Source organism: Lutra lutra, chromosome 11, assembly GCF_902655055.1.
Source record: "Lutra lutra chromosome 11, mLutLut1.2, whole genome shotgun sequence".
Classification (NCBI taxonomy): Eukaryota; Metazoa; Chordata; class Mammalia; order Carnivora; family Mustelidae; genus Lutra; species Lutra lutra.
Window position 1 is genome coordinate 77994411 of NC_062288.1, and position 15651 is coordinate 78010061.

The window sequence follows — 15651 nt, forward strand, 5'->3', positions numbered from 1 at the left end:
TCAGGAGACAGCAGATGTATAACCTGCAGTATAGTGCTTGTGTTGACTAAATCCACAACTTCAACGCTGCCTCTTCATGTGGGGACATAAAATGCTTAGAAGGGTATTTATTTCCTGTAGTAAGCAATTATCAATTACATAGAAGTGTTCCAACATGAATGTGTTATTTTGATCTATTTATCATAAAACATGAATGGAAAAATCAGAAGTAGTCTAGCTCTTCAATGAAGACAAATCCATCCCAGCCTAGCACACTACTATCAATTATAAAAAGTTCAATCTAGAATGTCAAATCCATAGGTCCTCCATGAAGGCTAAGGTAAAATAAAGAACCTAGTCAGAAAACTTTAATGAAAATAATGTGCAGGAGGAAGACCTTCATCTGCTCTTTGGCTTTTCTTAGATGGATTTCTAATCGAATTGATATGAGGCAGATTAGGAGGGGAAAAAACAAAATAAGAGTATTTATAGGGAATCCACGCAGACAGGGAATTACAAAGACAATGCGGGAACTGGAAGGGGTAGGACCTAAGGGCACAAAGGGAAGAAACTCAATAGCAAGAAGGTGAAAGATGTTTGGAAAAACAAGTTTGTTCTGTTGCTCAGATGCGTTCCTTTGGTAAATGGGGGGGGGGAGGGCTCTGCTAGTACTTCTCTTCCTGTTGTAGGCTCTCTTTTCTAATGTAAATTTACTTGGTTATGGGGAGAAGGAGCATTTCCTGTATCTGCTGGGGTTTTATTACTTTTAACTCAAAATCTTTATGCCAAAGAGGCACAGGTCGGGGTGTCACAGCCCATACCCTTTCAATAAATATATGAAATAACCACATTCAAATGGTGTGGAAAAGAGGCAACTTGGTTCTTGTCCACTTGGTATTTTTCAGATACTCAGAAAATATCTGCTGCCTTCAGAACATTGAAAATCTGCACTGTATTTTCAAAGTTTTGAAGGATTTCCCATTTTTATTTGGTACTTTTCCTTTCCTACTTTTTGCCCATCTTAAAATTAGCCTTTGGAACTTTTGAACATGAACAGTAACAGCACAGGGAAATCAGGCCATAGATGAATTTCCCTTTCATTTTTATTTAACCAAAGAAAATTCAGATAGCTTAGGAGCATATGGAAATATAATTAAACTTCAGTTTCCATCTCTCTGATGCTCAAAGCAAATATTAAAAATGCAAACAAACAAACAAAAAACCAAGCAAACAAACAAAAAACACCTATATGATCTGCTTGGGGACTTTGAGGGTCAGCTGTTACATCCTTAAATTTCAAGTGTTGGATAAATGACTGTCACAAAGAAAGAAACTAAAATATCTTATAAGGGTTGATTCTCTGTCATAGATAAACAATCTGAAGCTTATAGTATTTTCTGGAACATCAGCAAGATGGCGGAATAGGAAACCTCAGGCCCTTTCCTCACCTCCCACACCCATGGAGATATTGATTCAACAGCAATACATAGGCCAGTTTTCTGTGAAAAATCCATAAAACAATTAAGTGGCTTCTGCATCCAAGCTGAGCACAAAAACCAACTACTACGAAGGTGGTAGGAAAAATTGCGGCATCTATTAGCCACAGTCCCTCCCCCTGTCTAAAGGTTGCTTGACGCATGGGAAGAAAACTCCCAGCTCACAACTTCTCTCTGAGAAGGAAGAGAGGAGACTGAAACATAGGTCCCATATGAAGACAAGTAGAGGGGCTGCATAAGGGACTAGATTTGTTTTGTCTGAAACAATTCATTGGCAGGAAAGGGTGCCAGACTGAGAGTTTCAAAGGTGAAGATTTGGGTGAGCATGCTCTCCTTTACCTTAGTTTCTTATCCCAACGGAGTATGGAACAACTAGGAGAAAAACATATCTCCAGGCTTCTCACTGAGGAACATGCTTTCAACATTCTAGTGTGAGAGACTGAATTCTGACTCATTTGTCTCTGAATGCTGCTGACAGGACACACCATACTCAAGGCATCTGAGAAACAGACTTCTTGCTTCTTGTGGAAAAATGCAATAAGACCAAGAATGCTGAAGAAATGTGTGTATGAGGCACTTTTAATTTTCAAATGTTATATTTACATCAAATATCACAAGAATAATATAAGATGGGGAGACCTTTATAAAACACAAAACCTTCTGGTTAATAAAATGAATCAAACTAAATGGTGCTTTTTGACCTTTACCATGATTTGGAGAACATTAATGCTTTTCGCTGATAACAAGTCAATCATTTATATAATAATATCTTTTAGACCTCATGGGTATCAAAGGCATTATTCATGTCTATTAATCAACTGCTTTGGCTAAGCCTAGCTAATTTCTTTCCCCTGTGCCACTAGTATCATTAGTAACATATTACTCCCATCACTCAAAATGCTTCATGAGGAACCTCTGCCATTGTTTGAATGTGTTACCTTGTTGGCATTATTAAAAGGTGCTGTTTTAATATTTATATATGCAACCTAATTGTTTTTCAACTGAGAGCATTAGGAAAATAAATCTGTCATATAAATGTATGAAGTGACAAATAATTCACAAATGTTTTACAGGAATCAATTAGCCTGATTACTCTGAGGACAATATGTGACTTGGTAAAATGTTTAACAAGGCTCATACTTGTGGCTGCTGGACCAAGGAGAGTTTTCCACTGATCCACATTAGAATTAAGATTGTTCTTCCATGGGACGCCTGGGTGGCTCAGTTGGTTAAGCAGCTGCCTTCGGCTCAGGTCATGATCCCAGCGTCCTGGGATCGAGTCCCACATCGGGCTCCTTGCTCGTCGGGGAGCCTGCTTCTCCCTCTGCCTCTGCCTACCACTCTGTCTGCCTGTGCTCATGCGCTCTCTCTCTCTCTCTCAAACAAATAAATAAATAAAATCTTAAAAAAAAAAAGATTGTTCTTCCATGACTATCAATAGAAAGTAACTAAATACTCCTGCTTCAAGTAGTCAGCATATTTCCTACGCTCCTTTACAATTGGTGAATATAGGCTTAATAGAGGAATGGAAAGAAATTTGAATATTGGTGACCTTCATAAACACAAATAAGAACTGATGAATTATCCATCTTTCATAAAATTAAAAATATGTGATGGTGAAATACTCAAAACCGAATGGCAGAATTCTGGGTATACAGTTTGTCAGCACAAATAGAAGTAACTTATTACAATTCTCCAAATAAGTTTTCAATATGAACATCTTAAAAATTGTCACTAAAGGGGCTCCTGGGTGGCTCAGTCAGTTGAGTCTGACTCTAGGTTTTGGCTTGGATGGTGGTATCCAGGTACTGGGATTGAGCCTTTGTTGGGCTCTGTGCTTAGCAGGGAGTCTGCTTGAGCTTCTCTCTCTCTGTCTGCCCTTCCCTAGCTAGCATGTGTATGTTCTCTCTCTCTCTCTCTAAAATAAATGAATCAATTTAAAGAATTACTATAAAAGTTTTATAAGCTTTCCACTCCCACTCATGTGTCAGCTCACCACAAGAACAAATTACAGTAATGATAACAATGTGCAGTGCATTCTTACTCTGCTAAACATTTACTTCCACTATTCCAGGTAATATCAATGATTCTATTACATAAGCTCTGTTATTATCCATGTTTTAGTGATTAACAACCTAAAGGTTAAAAAAGTCTAGGGGCGCCTGGGTGGCTCAGTGGGTTAAGCCGCTGCCTTCGGCTCAGGTCATGATCTCAGGGTCCTGGGATCAAGCCCCGCATCGGGCTCTCTGCTCAGCAGGGAGCCTGCTTCTTCCTCTCTCTCTGCCTGCCTCTCTGCCTGCTTGTGATCTCTCTCTGTCAAATAAATAAATAAAATCTTTAAAAAAAAATTAAAAAAAATTAAAAAAATTAAAAAAAAAATAAAAAAGTCTAACTTCACACAACTCTTGACAAAGTAGGGATTCAAATCTAGCTCAGTGAGATTTCAGAGCCAGATAATACTACATTATTCTAGTCTACCAATCAACTTCATATACTTTGACCCAGTAGTTATAATTCTGGTGATATAATCAAAGGAAGTAATGAAAGATAGTGAAACAGTGGAATTAAACAAGATTAGAAACCATGCCACAATTCAATAGTTTTTAAGAACTAAGATTTATTTAAAAATCTGACAGTACAAAAAAATAAAAAGGACAATGCTTTTTTATATTTTATTTTATTTTTTTTTAAGATTTTATTTGTTTATTTGAGAAAGAGAGAGATAATGGGAGTGCGCAGGTGAGCAGGAGGAGGGAAAGAAGAAGAGAGAGAGAATCCCAAGCAGACTCCACACCCAGAATGCAGAGCCTAAAGTAGAGCTCCATCTTTCCATGCTGAGATGATGACCTGAGACAAAATCAAGAGTCGGACATTCAACTGACTGAGCCATGCAGGTGCCTCTGCTTAGATTTTATTTTTAAGTAATTTCTACACCCAAGATGGGGCTCAAATTTACCACTATGAGATTGAGTCACATATTCTACTAACTGAGCCAGCTAGGTGCCCCAAGATAATTATTTTTTTTAAAGAATATTACTTTCAAAAGAACACTTTTGTGTGTGTGCATATGTAGTCTTTATTGAAGGATACACAGTTTAGTAAATCAGTGTCGCTCATGCAAATATATAGTTACAGGGAAAATGTCTCATTATCTATCTCTTTAACACCATAGCAGTGAAGCATCATTTTCTCATGTATACCTTAGAAATCATTAGTCTCTGTTAAAGATGTTTTAGAGACTTTTTTTGGTGATATCTCAGAACAGATATGTTCAAAATATTTTTTAGCCAACACTAAAATATGTCGGATACCCCTCAGCAAACATTGATTTTTCATGCTCAGCTATGGCTGAAAGAAAATAAGGAAACATGGGGGGTGGGTAGTAGAGAGAAAGACAGTGAGTGACCAGACTGCCTTGAAACTCTGAAGCCACTGACATACCTGAAGCATCAGGAAATAAGCACATAGAACCCTATTTTAAGCAATCAGGACCAGCCTTATAAGAGCACAGTTTGGAGTTCTGTGACTGAGACTATCAAATAAAATCAGAACTCTAGAAAACCTGCAGTTATACTGGAATGGTTAGGGAGGAACCTCCCCTGCCATGCATGCAAAGTCATCCAACTTTCTGGCAGGACTTGCTTGGGCTTAAAAAGAAAGTATAAATAAATATTTACAGAATGGACTTCACCTATTTCTTGGTTTAATTAAGGTTTCCATGTTCCAGAAATCTGAACTGTCAAATACAAGTAAAATTTGAAAATGTAAAATAATAATAATAATAATGACCAAAAAGTGATAAAGTACACTAAAAATACCTGTTAGAAATTAAAATTATAATCATTAAAATTTCCAGCATATTAGATACAACTACAGAAATAAAATGATTCAGAGCATTTTCTTAAATTGGTCCCAACAAACATAGGATTAGATGGAAACTTGCCTATAGGAATTTTACTGAGAAGTAATCTCAGGATCAGCACCCATCAATGGTGAGTAGATCAGAGGATCCAATAAATTCTGAGGCTGAAATGGCCTTCAAAGGTATACCTAATTGAGCCAAGGTGTCCAGGGTTGTCACATCAATGCATCATCTCATGTAGGCTTTCCCAGGGAGTAGGACCTTGGGGAAGCCTGAGACTAATTCTTGGAGAAGGACTAAGTTGTAAACCTCACAGTGGATACACTCTCAAGAACTGGAGAAATGAGTGTTTCATTACAGCAGTCACCACCGCCACACTCACTCACTTTCAGGAAAGAGAAGTGGGACACTCATCTCTTTTTTTTTTTTTTTAAGATTTTATTTATTTATTTGACAGAGAGAGATCACAAGTAAGCAGAGAGGCAGGGAGAGAGAGAGAGATTGGAGGAAGCAGGCTCCCCACTGAGCAGAGAACCCGATGTGGGGCTCGATCCCAGGACCCCGAGATCATGACCCGAGCCGAAGGCAGAGGCTTTAACCCACTGAGCCACCCAGGCGCTCCTCATCTCTTTTTTCTATCAAAGATATACATATGCAGGCACATGCAGATGTATGGGTATAAAAACAAAATTTGTATACATACAAATGCTTATCTATATGCATACTACGTGCCTTATATATATCTATATATGTAAATTGAGTAGCTGGCAATAACTAATTGACACAAAAATTTTTCTTTGAAAAAATATCTTAAGGTTCATAACTCTCCTCAATAAGTACAATGTCACTTGCTAAAGGAAATTCTACAGTGCAAAGTTCCAAATTTATGTTTCTGTTACATAGAAAGGAAAGTTGACCTGTTTTTGTGTTCCATTTTCTTTTGATTTAATGCTTGAGACTTTGTAAATTCCAAATTCATTCACGGCATGAGAGCTACCTTTTTTCTAAAGGGCTTTGGGAATACATCCAGGAAATCATCTTATTGGAAGTGAAAACAACTAGAATCTAGTTGGTTTGTGTATCTTTAACAGTTTATTCAGAGCCCAAAGAGGAGAAGAAGGATGTTTGGCTAAACTAACTTTGTAACAAGAAGTGCTCATAAGTTTTATTATGTCAGTACATGTGTAAGTTTCTTTTCTTTCTTTCTTTTTTTAGAGAGAGAGAGCACCCAAAATTGGGGGGGGGGGTTGTGGAGAGAGGGAGAGGGAGAATCTTAAGCAGGCTCCAAGCCCAGTGCAGAACCTAATACAGAGTTCAGTTCACAGCCCTGAGATCATGACCTCAGCCAAAATCAAGAGTTGGACGCTCAACTGACTGAGCCACCCAGGTGTCCCCACATGTGAGTTTCTAAGACGTGAACTAAAACAAACAAAAAACTTTCTGGAGGTATAGCAATGTATAATAGTGAATATAATTAAATTAAACAATTTGATATATTTTGACATATGTATACATCATAATCAGGAAAAATAAAACCAAATGTTCCTTCCTATCACTTGGTTGCTTAAGGGTTTATAGTATATAAAGTATAAAGTATATATCTTTAATGTATTACCATTTACCTTCAAGTGTAATTGTACCACTCTGTATATAAGAATCTCACGCTTTCTCTCCCCAACATTTGTATTACCTTTGGCATGTACTTTTTTTTTTTTTATCAATATGATTACAGGCTTCTAAACATTGTTGGAGAAAAATGTGCCTTCTGTTGTTGCACAAAGTGTTCTATAAATGGCTGTTAGGACAAAGTCGTTGATCTCAGGATTTCATTTCTGATTTCCCCTCACATGCCATTTATTGAAAAAGAAAAATTAAAATTCCCTGCTATAATTTTGGATTTGTCCATTCAGATTTGCAGTAAGTTTGCTTCATAAGAATTCATACTATTGTTTCCACCCATAGTTTCCATACATGACTGAACTGATGAGTACTCAGCTGACTACTAGGGATTTGCCTGCCGATCTGCCCACAGGTTCTCCATGCCCGTCTGTTTGTGCTCTTTCCTGTATGATCTAGCCTTCTTTGTCACCCTACACCCTCAGCCTGCCTTCTAAAGTCCAGTTGTCTGCGGGGCTCTGCCTGGGCTTGCCCCATTTGTGCTAGGACTCAAACTATATCACCAGGCAATTCACTAAGGCAATTGTGTGATTTCCCTCATTTATTTCCTGTCTCTCAGGGATCACTGTCCTTCATCGCTTGATATCCAGTACCTTGCAAACCATTGTTTCACTTATTTTGTCTGTTTTATGGTTGTTTCAGGAAGGAGAGTAAATCCAAACCCTGTAAATCCGTCTTGTTCAAAAGTGAAGGTCAGGATATTTTTTATATGTCTCTGGGTCTCTATCTTTCCTCTCTCTGTCAATTCATATATGTATCTGAAACATTTTGATATCAACGTGATAAAATTTCTCTATTAGAATCAAATGAGAGTTAATAATCTTTAGAATATCTTCTGAATTGCCAGATTTTTTTATGGCTCAGTATATAAAGAATAATGTATTATTTATTCACCCAGTACATATTTATTTAATACTTATAATATGTAACATGCTGTTAGGTGCTGGGAAAAAGTAGGGAAAAAATCAAAGGGAAGTCCCTGCTAATATAAAACTTAAATTGAGGAAGAGGAAAAGGAACAGAAAATAAACATAAAAATGATTAAAATACATATCTTGGATAGTGATATGCATTATTAAAGTGAAAAATGCTAACAGTTATGTACCTTTGTTAAGACTTTAAATAAAGTAGTCCATAATGGCCTCAGAGAAGTTGACATTTGAATAAAGACCTGAAGGAAGTAAGGAAGTAAACTTGTGGAACTTCAGAGGAAGCATTTTCCAGGGGAAGGCTTTGTTTTTCTGAGAAAAAGATACGTCTGAAGTAGTTGAATGAATCTTTAGGGATCAGCTCTAACACTGATACTCACAGAAAAATGAAAATCAACTGCCTTATTATTAAATGTAAAATAATTTTACCAAAGAAATACTGTAACTTTTTTAGATGTGGGGGTAGGTGGTGGGGAGGGGAGAGAGAATAGAGGGAAAACATTATTAAACTACTACTAAAATCCTCCTATTTATAGTGTTTTGTATTACTGTGTTATTTTTAAATAAAAACATTTTAATAGGGATGCCTGAGTGGCTCAGTTGGTTGGACAACTGCCTTCGGCTCAGGTCATGATCCCGGAGTCCAGGAATCAAGTCCCACATCGGGCTCCCAGCTCCATGGGGAGTCTGCTTCTCTCTCTGACCTTCTCCTCGCTCATGCTCTCACTGTCTCTCTTTCAAATAAATAAATAAAATCTTAAAAAAAAAACATTTTAATAATCACTACCTGTTATTGAGGCTGTGCTAGCACTCTGAAAGGTTAGGGGATTTAGTAATCTCACTCGGTTAATAAGTATCAGATTTTTTAGTTTGTCTTTTTTCCTCAGAACTAGTGTTAGTTCCAGCCCATCATGTTGTCTCAGATTGTTCTGTAATCATCCTGCAAAACTGTATGTCAGCAGTAAATTTCTGTACATAAAGTATGTCTACAGCTAAGGTGAATAAACCCGTTCACTAAAAAGCTATGAAGAGATACTGATACAATGATAAGTGTGTAGAAAATGAATGTAGCACTGTAATTACCCCCATATTAAAGCTTTGAATTGACAGCCTGTTCCTAAGAATTGGATTCCTCCAGTGTATGGAAATATTAGGCCTATTATGGGAGAGTATTATTCCTTTTCACTTGAATACATCAAAGACTCATTATTACTCTTCTTCATTTCTTTTTCCCTTTTATATCATTCTGCTATTGATGCATCAAATGCCATTTGGTTTCCCCCTTTTTTAATGTTTACATTTGAATGGGTGAATGTATTTGTATTCTACTTAATCAGTAACTCATTAAAATTCATATATATGTGTGTGTATAATTTATATACATATATGATTTGAAATTATATTGAAATATTTTATTTGGCATTTTGTTTATCATTCTGAATTATAGATAAATTCAGATAGTTCATTTAGTTCTATATAGAAATGAATCTCCCATGTACCATTAGTAAAAAGAAGAAAAATAATATCAAGATCACTTCTATTCCACAAATTTTATAAATATTAGTAATGATATCTAATCACAGCATAGTTCTAGTAAGACAAAGATTTCTTAAAATTGCGTTTAGTGTATATATTTTTCACACATACATAAGACAGTTGAATATGTTCTTAAGCAGACAAGTTAACAAAAGCATGCAGGTTTTTAACCTTACCTCAAGAGTCCAATTAGGGACATTTGTCAGGCTCAGTCTGTGGAGCATGGGACTCTTGATCTCTGGATTGTAGATTCTAGCCCATGTTGGGTGTGGAGATAACTTAAAAATAAAATCTTAAAAAAAAAAAAGAGTCAAATTAGAACAAGAAAGTATATAAGAAAACCCATGCAATTGAACAGGGTAATTGTATAAGATCATAGTCATTTTGTTAGGGTTTTCTCTACCCTTGTTACTGTACTAAATGTAATTTTTTAAAATGATCATTTGTTTCATGTTATAGTTGATTTTATATGGTTGTAATGTTTAATTCTGTTACTGTTATTTATCATCATATGATCATTTGTGTAAAGTATATGTGTTTGTTGATCCTTGAACACCATGGGTTTGAATTGTGCAGGTCCACTTAGAAACAGATTCTTTTTTTTTTTTTTTATAAATAAAGTACTGTACTATAAGTGTATTTCCTCTTCCTTATGATTTTCTTTTCTTTTAATTAAACTCTGCATCCAACATGGGGCTCGAACTCATGAACCCGAGATCAAGACCTTAGCTGAGTTCAAGAATCAGAAGCTTAACTGACTGAGCCACTCAGGGACCCCTTGACTTATGTTTCAATCGGAATTCTGATCTTTTTTTAATCTTTCTTTCTTTTTAAAAAAAATATATTTATTTATTTATTTACTTACTTACTTATTTAACAGAGAGAAGGAACACAGGCACAGGGGAGTGGGAGTGGGAGAGGGAGAAGAAGCAGGCTTCCCACTGAGCAGGGAGCCCAACGTGGGACTCGATCCCAGGACACTGGATCATGACCTGAGCTAAAGGCAGACGCTTAACAACTGAGCCACCCAGGTGCCCCTGATCTTTTTTTCTCCTTCAGAAAATGCATATTAACTTAAGATCTAGCTAATCTTCTTACCATTTTTATAGGATCAAAAATGAGTCTCAGAAATTGTACAAGGCATCTGTGACTCTTGATTGATAATACCAGTCTATTCACATGAAGCATATAAAGCGTATGTGTAAAGTACATGTGAATCCTCAGAATGACAGGGAAGAGTGCCCAGATCTGGGATCTCCACTTACAGAGAAAGTTATTAGATCCAAGAAACACTGCAAAAGTTGAAAGCAGACTTAAGGACCAGAGAAATACGTTATTTTTAAACTACTTTATTGAAGTATAATTGGTGTGTCAAAGCCTTTACATATTTAATGTATACAACTTGATGAATCTGGGGTTAGGTGTGTAATGTGAAACTCTTACCACCATCAAAACCATAACCATAGCCATCACCTCCAAAACTTTCCTCTTGCTCCCTTTATTATCTGTATGTGTTAAGGACACTTAACATAAGATCTACTCTAAGCAAAATTTAAGTATACAATAAAATACTGTTAGCTATAGACACTATACTGTATAGTAGATCTCCAGAATTTATTTATTTTGCATAACTGAAATTTTGTACCCTTTAACTATCACCTCCCCTTGTCCTCCTCCCCTCCAGTCCCTGGCAACCACCATTCTACTCTGATTTCATGAGTGTGACTATTTAACCGAAACTTTATTTGAACAACCTAACTCAAAATGTGTGCAATAATAATGATAATGAATGATATCGAAATGTTGGAGTTCAGAACGAATGCTCAAGAAAGAACTCTTGCGGCATCTTCATGCAAAAAGGTGGTTTTATTAAAGCATGGGGACAGGACCTGTGTGCAGAAAGAGCTGTACTGGGGTTGTGAGGAGTGGCCCATTATATACTTTCAATTTGGGATGGGATTGGGATAGCATAAGTCTCTAAGGAATTTTGGAAGCAAAGTTTGCAGGACCTTGAGGGGGCTAGCTATTGTTAGGAAAAGGTCACTTATTATTGTCTAATAAAACATTAATCATGAGACCCTTCAGCTTTGTATCAGTGGGCTATATGTTTGGAAGATGATTGTTAACATATATCTTGGGGGATAGAGATAAAGGAAGTTTCCAAAATTTCTTTGGAAGAAATTTTTATACGTTAAAGTAGATGTACAGGATCTTGGGGGCTCAGGACAATATTAAGCTAAGATTGCCTTTTGCCCTTAGCAAAGTGTCAGCATTGAGGCAGCTGAGTTCCTAGAGGAAGGTCATTCTCTCTGTTTCAAGGACTTGTGAATGGGCAGTAGGCAGTAGGAATTCTTTCTTTCTTTTGCTTTGCTTCCCACATCAACGAATGAATTCCAATTTACTATAAAAAATTAAAGCTCTCTCAAGCACCCACACCCTCAAACTTAAAACTATTAGAAAATGTATAAAGGTAATAGGAACAAGTAGAATAGTGAGTGAAGGGACAAATTAAAAGTCTCAGAACTTAGAAGGAAGAAAGGCTTAGGGGAAAAATAAAAAAAAAGGAGAAAAAAAACCCACTTGAAAAAAATATTGACCTATAGTAAAAACAGACCTCTTTCCCTTATATCCCTCTTTCCAGGTGTTAGAGGTTTCCAAGACTCTGATTTTTTTTATTATCATTTATTACCTTGAATTATCAATTAACTTAAATCATTAATACAAATTATAAAGAAATGTGGATAATCCCAATGGAATGCAGCAACTCTTTTGTAGTTCCTTAACTCTATTTCTTCTTTTCTTTCTAATGTCCAATTAAATTATTTTTACTCTGACTATTGTATCGTACCAATATTTTGACTTTAGATGCAGCTCACCTTTTATAATGTGCCCTAGACAACAAGACACTAATCTCTTTTTTTTCTTATACTTTTGCTTACTTAACATTCATTTTAATCTCAAACATCGTTTGTACCAAAAAGATAATTGATATAGTATTAGATATATGCCTTCATTTTTACATGGCTTTTTCTAATCTTTTTCCAGCTTTCAAAGACATCCTTTTCATTTTCTTTGACTCCCCAGTTTATAAAGAGATTTGAATGTAAATGTAAGACACTTCAGATGAAATTTTAGAAAACTGTTAGTAACAGCTTTCGTATAATAAGGCATTTACCATGTGATATCAACCACCTTTAAAGGTTTAAAAGTTATTTTTGTTAATATTCTGATGTTGATGGTGACAAGGCTTAAAAACATCATTAAATACATATATAAATTCAGAAAGAAGACATCTTAGTTTATAATGAGAAATACAATAAAATGGATCACTTGACTGGCCCAGCACATTTTCTCATTAGAGAAGGTAAACTAAATGGTGGGAAGTAAATGATGAGGATTTCGCTTGGTTTATGTTCACTTACAACACTGTAATTATATGAAGGGCATATAACGTGCCTTTGTAAACTCTTTCATACACATTGTTAAGTACTCTTCGTCTCCCCCAAATAGGTACACATACAATGTGATATATACATACATAAACACATATAATTTGGTAAAATTCTTAAAGTGGTGATAACCTTAGCCAGGGCTGTTCAAGTTCTGTACAATATGTTTCTGTCTATGGGTTGACTATTTGCATCCTCCTAAAATTCATCCACTGAAGTACTAATCCCCAGTGTGATGGTTTTAGGAGGTGGGGCCTTTGGGATGTGGGGATAAGATTAGGTCATGAGAATGGAACCCTCATAAATGATTAGTGTTCTTATGAAAGAGAGCCCAGAGAGCTACCTCATCCCTTCTCCCATGCAAGAAGTCTGCAACCCAAATGTGGGCCCTCATCCTCCCTTGCTGGTATGCTGATCTGGGACAACCAGCCTCCCCATACTGTAAGAAATAAATTTCTCTTATTTATAAGCCACCTAATCTCTGGTATTTTGTTAGAGCAGTCTGAGCAGACTAAAACTTTTCCCTATTTTTAACTTCGATGTACAGTCATTTTTTCCTTGATCTCAAGACCTTGGAGAATAGCCATTTAATGGTCAAGTCCTCAGGACTACAATGGTTTTGTTTTTACTTTTATTATATTTCAAATGTTATTTCTTCCTCTCTATCTTCCTTTTTGATTTAATTTATTTGTGTTGTATTTGTTTTCATAAATATTGCTGATATAAAGGTATGCTAATATCACAACTGAACTGATTTCATAGCATCAACTTAATACAAACTATTCACATTCAAACTCCAATTCAACATTTCACTTTCTTAATTGTGATTATTAATTTATCCTAATATTCAGTATTTAATACAAGAGAATTTCATGTTGTCCTTTCTTCTTCTATATTTTAAAATCTATTTAAGGGAAATTTATTTTCAACCTATTATTATGAGGATAAATGACTATAATTTGGCACAAGGAAGGTTTCTCTGACAGTGGTAATGTTCTGTTTCTTTATCTGGAGGATTGTTAGGTAGGGAATATTCTTTCAATCTTTGTAAATATTCACCAAGCTGTAAATTAAAATTTGTACACATATTATCTATATAAGTGATTATTTAATAAAAGTTTATTTAAAAGCATTTTGGGGATGATCTATAATTTAAATAATGAAACCTTTATCTGCATGAATCTTGAAAGTTATAAGCAGCATGTTAATCATGTTTAATTTTTTTCTGGATAAAAATAGAAGCAATTATATTTAGATTCATATATTTACAGAATTTTTAAAGATGACAAGCACTGGAATCATCTATTTCAAACCCCAAATTATATAGAAGATCAAAGGGACTTATAAAAAATAGAGAGTTAATTTTTTTGAACTAGAATTAGAAAGTAGCTCACTGGATAATATTGATACACTTAAAAATAACATCTGGGTCATTCTGCAGTTTAACTTGCTTGGGAAAATAGTCAAAGAGACATTCCAAAGAGGATAAATAAAAGCTTAGATAAGATACAGAGTCTGAAATAATTGGCTACCTGTAGTTGTTTAGACCTTATTTTAATTTACATTTCTTAATTATCATATTCTCCATGATAAGGAATTTTTATATTATGGGCTGCCATGTGTATTGTAAACAATTGTGAAGAGGTACCATGTCATATTGCCATCAATGTCATTATTAAAAATGATATTCTGAGGTTTAGTAGTGTGTGTGTGTGTGTGTGTGTGCATATACATTACATGTAATTTAATTTTATGCTCATTCCATTGATAAATTTACAGATTTAATTTCCATTTTACTGCCTCATCTTATCTCATAAGCCATGATCTCTATAATAGGATTAGGAAGACTCAGGGTGACATACAAGCTAACACTCTTTCATCTGGGACACTCAGAGGTCACTATACCATTGTGATCTTTTATAGAGTAATATATAATTAAACTGGAACTTTTTCCAACAGGATATTATAAGAGATAAAATACTTAGTAAGTTTCCAAAACGATTAAACATTTATACAAGAATAGCATATGCTAGGCTAAAAATAAAGGCTATTAATAAAAGCCTCTATGCAGTATTGCTGTCACTGAATCCATCTGTCCCTGTGAGGACTCAGCATGTTCATCTTAGTGCCAAGAGAGCTGTCCTGTGTTACAAGGACTTTGAATGACCTACCACCCATGAATGCAGTCATCTCTTTATTCTTTCAGCTGAATGACTGGCCTAACAGAAAGGGAACTATTCTTTGAATCTAGTGATCTTTCTAGAACCATTCTAGCCCCAATAGTTTTTCAGGTTTCAATATGTGATATAAAAAGCTAATGCCTCAGGTGCCTTGTCAAGAAAATAGAGTGAATTCACTTTCAATTTAACTGGCAACTTGTTTGTGCAATTAATATAAGGTGATTCATTTGAAAACATTGTATAGTTATATATTGGCTTTAGCAGTTTTGAGAGATAGACCCTTTGAGAGGGAAGAATAATTGGAGGTGTCAATTTTAAACTTCCATCTGATGAATAAATCCTCTTACCACTTACAGATATTTATTCTTACATGGGATATCTACAGTAATTTGGAACTCATCCTCCAAAGTGGTCTTTTCTCTTATTAGCTACAACTGTTATAAGTGCTGTCTTCTCATAAATCAAAAAATTTTTTCTTATTGTTTCTATCTAATGTCCTTTAACTTCCCTACATCACACAAAACAAATTTTAACTTTTTTCTA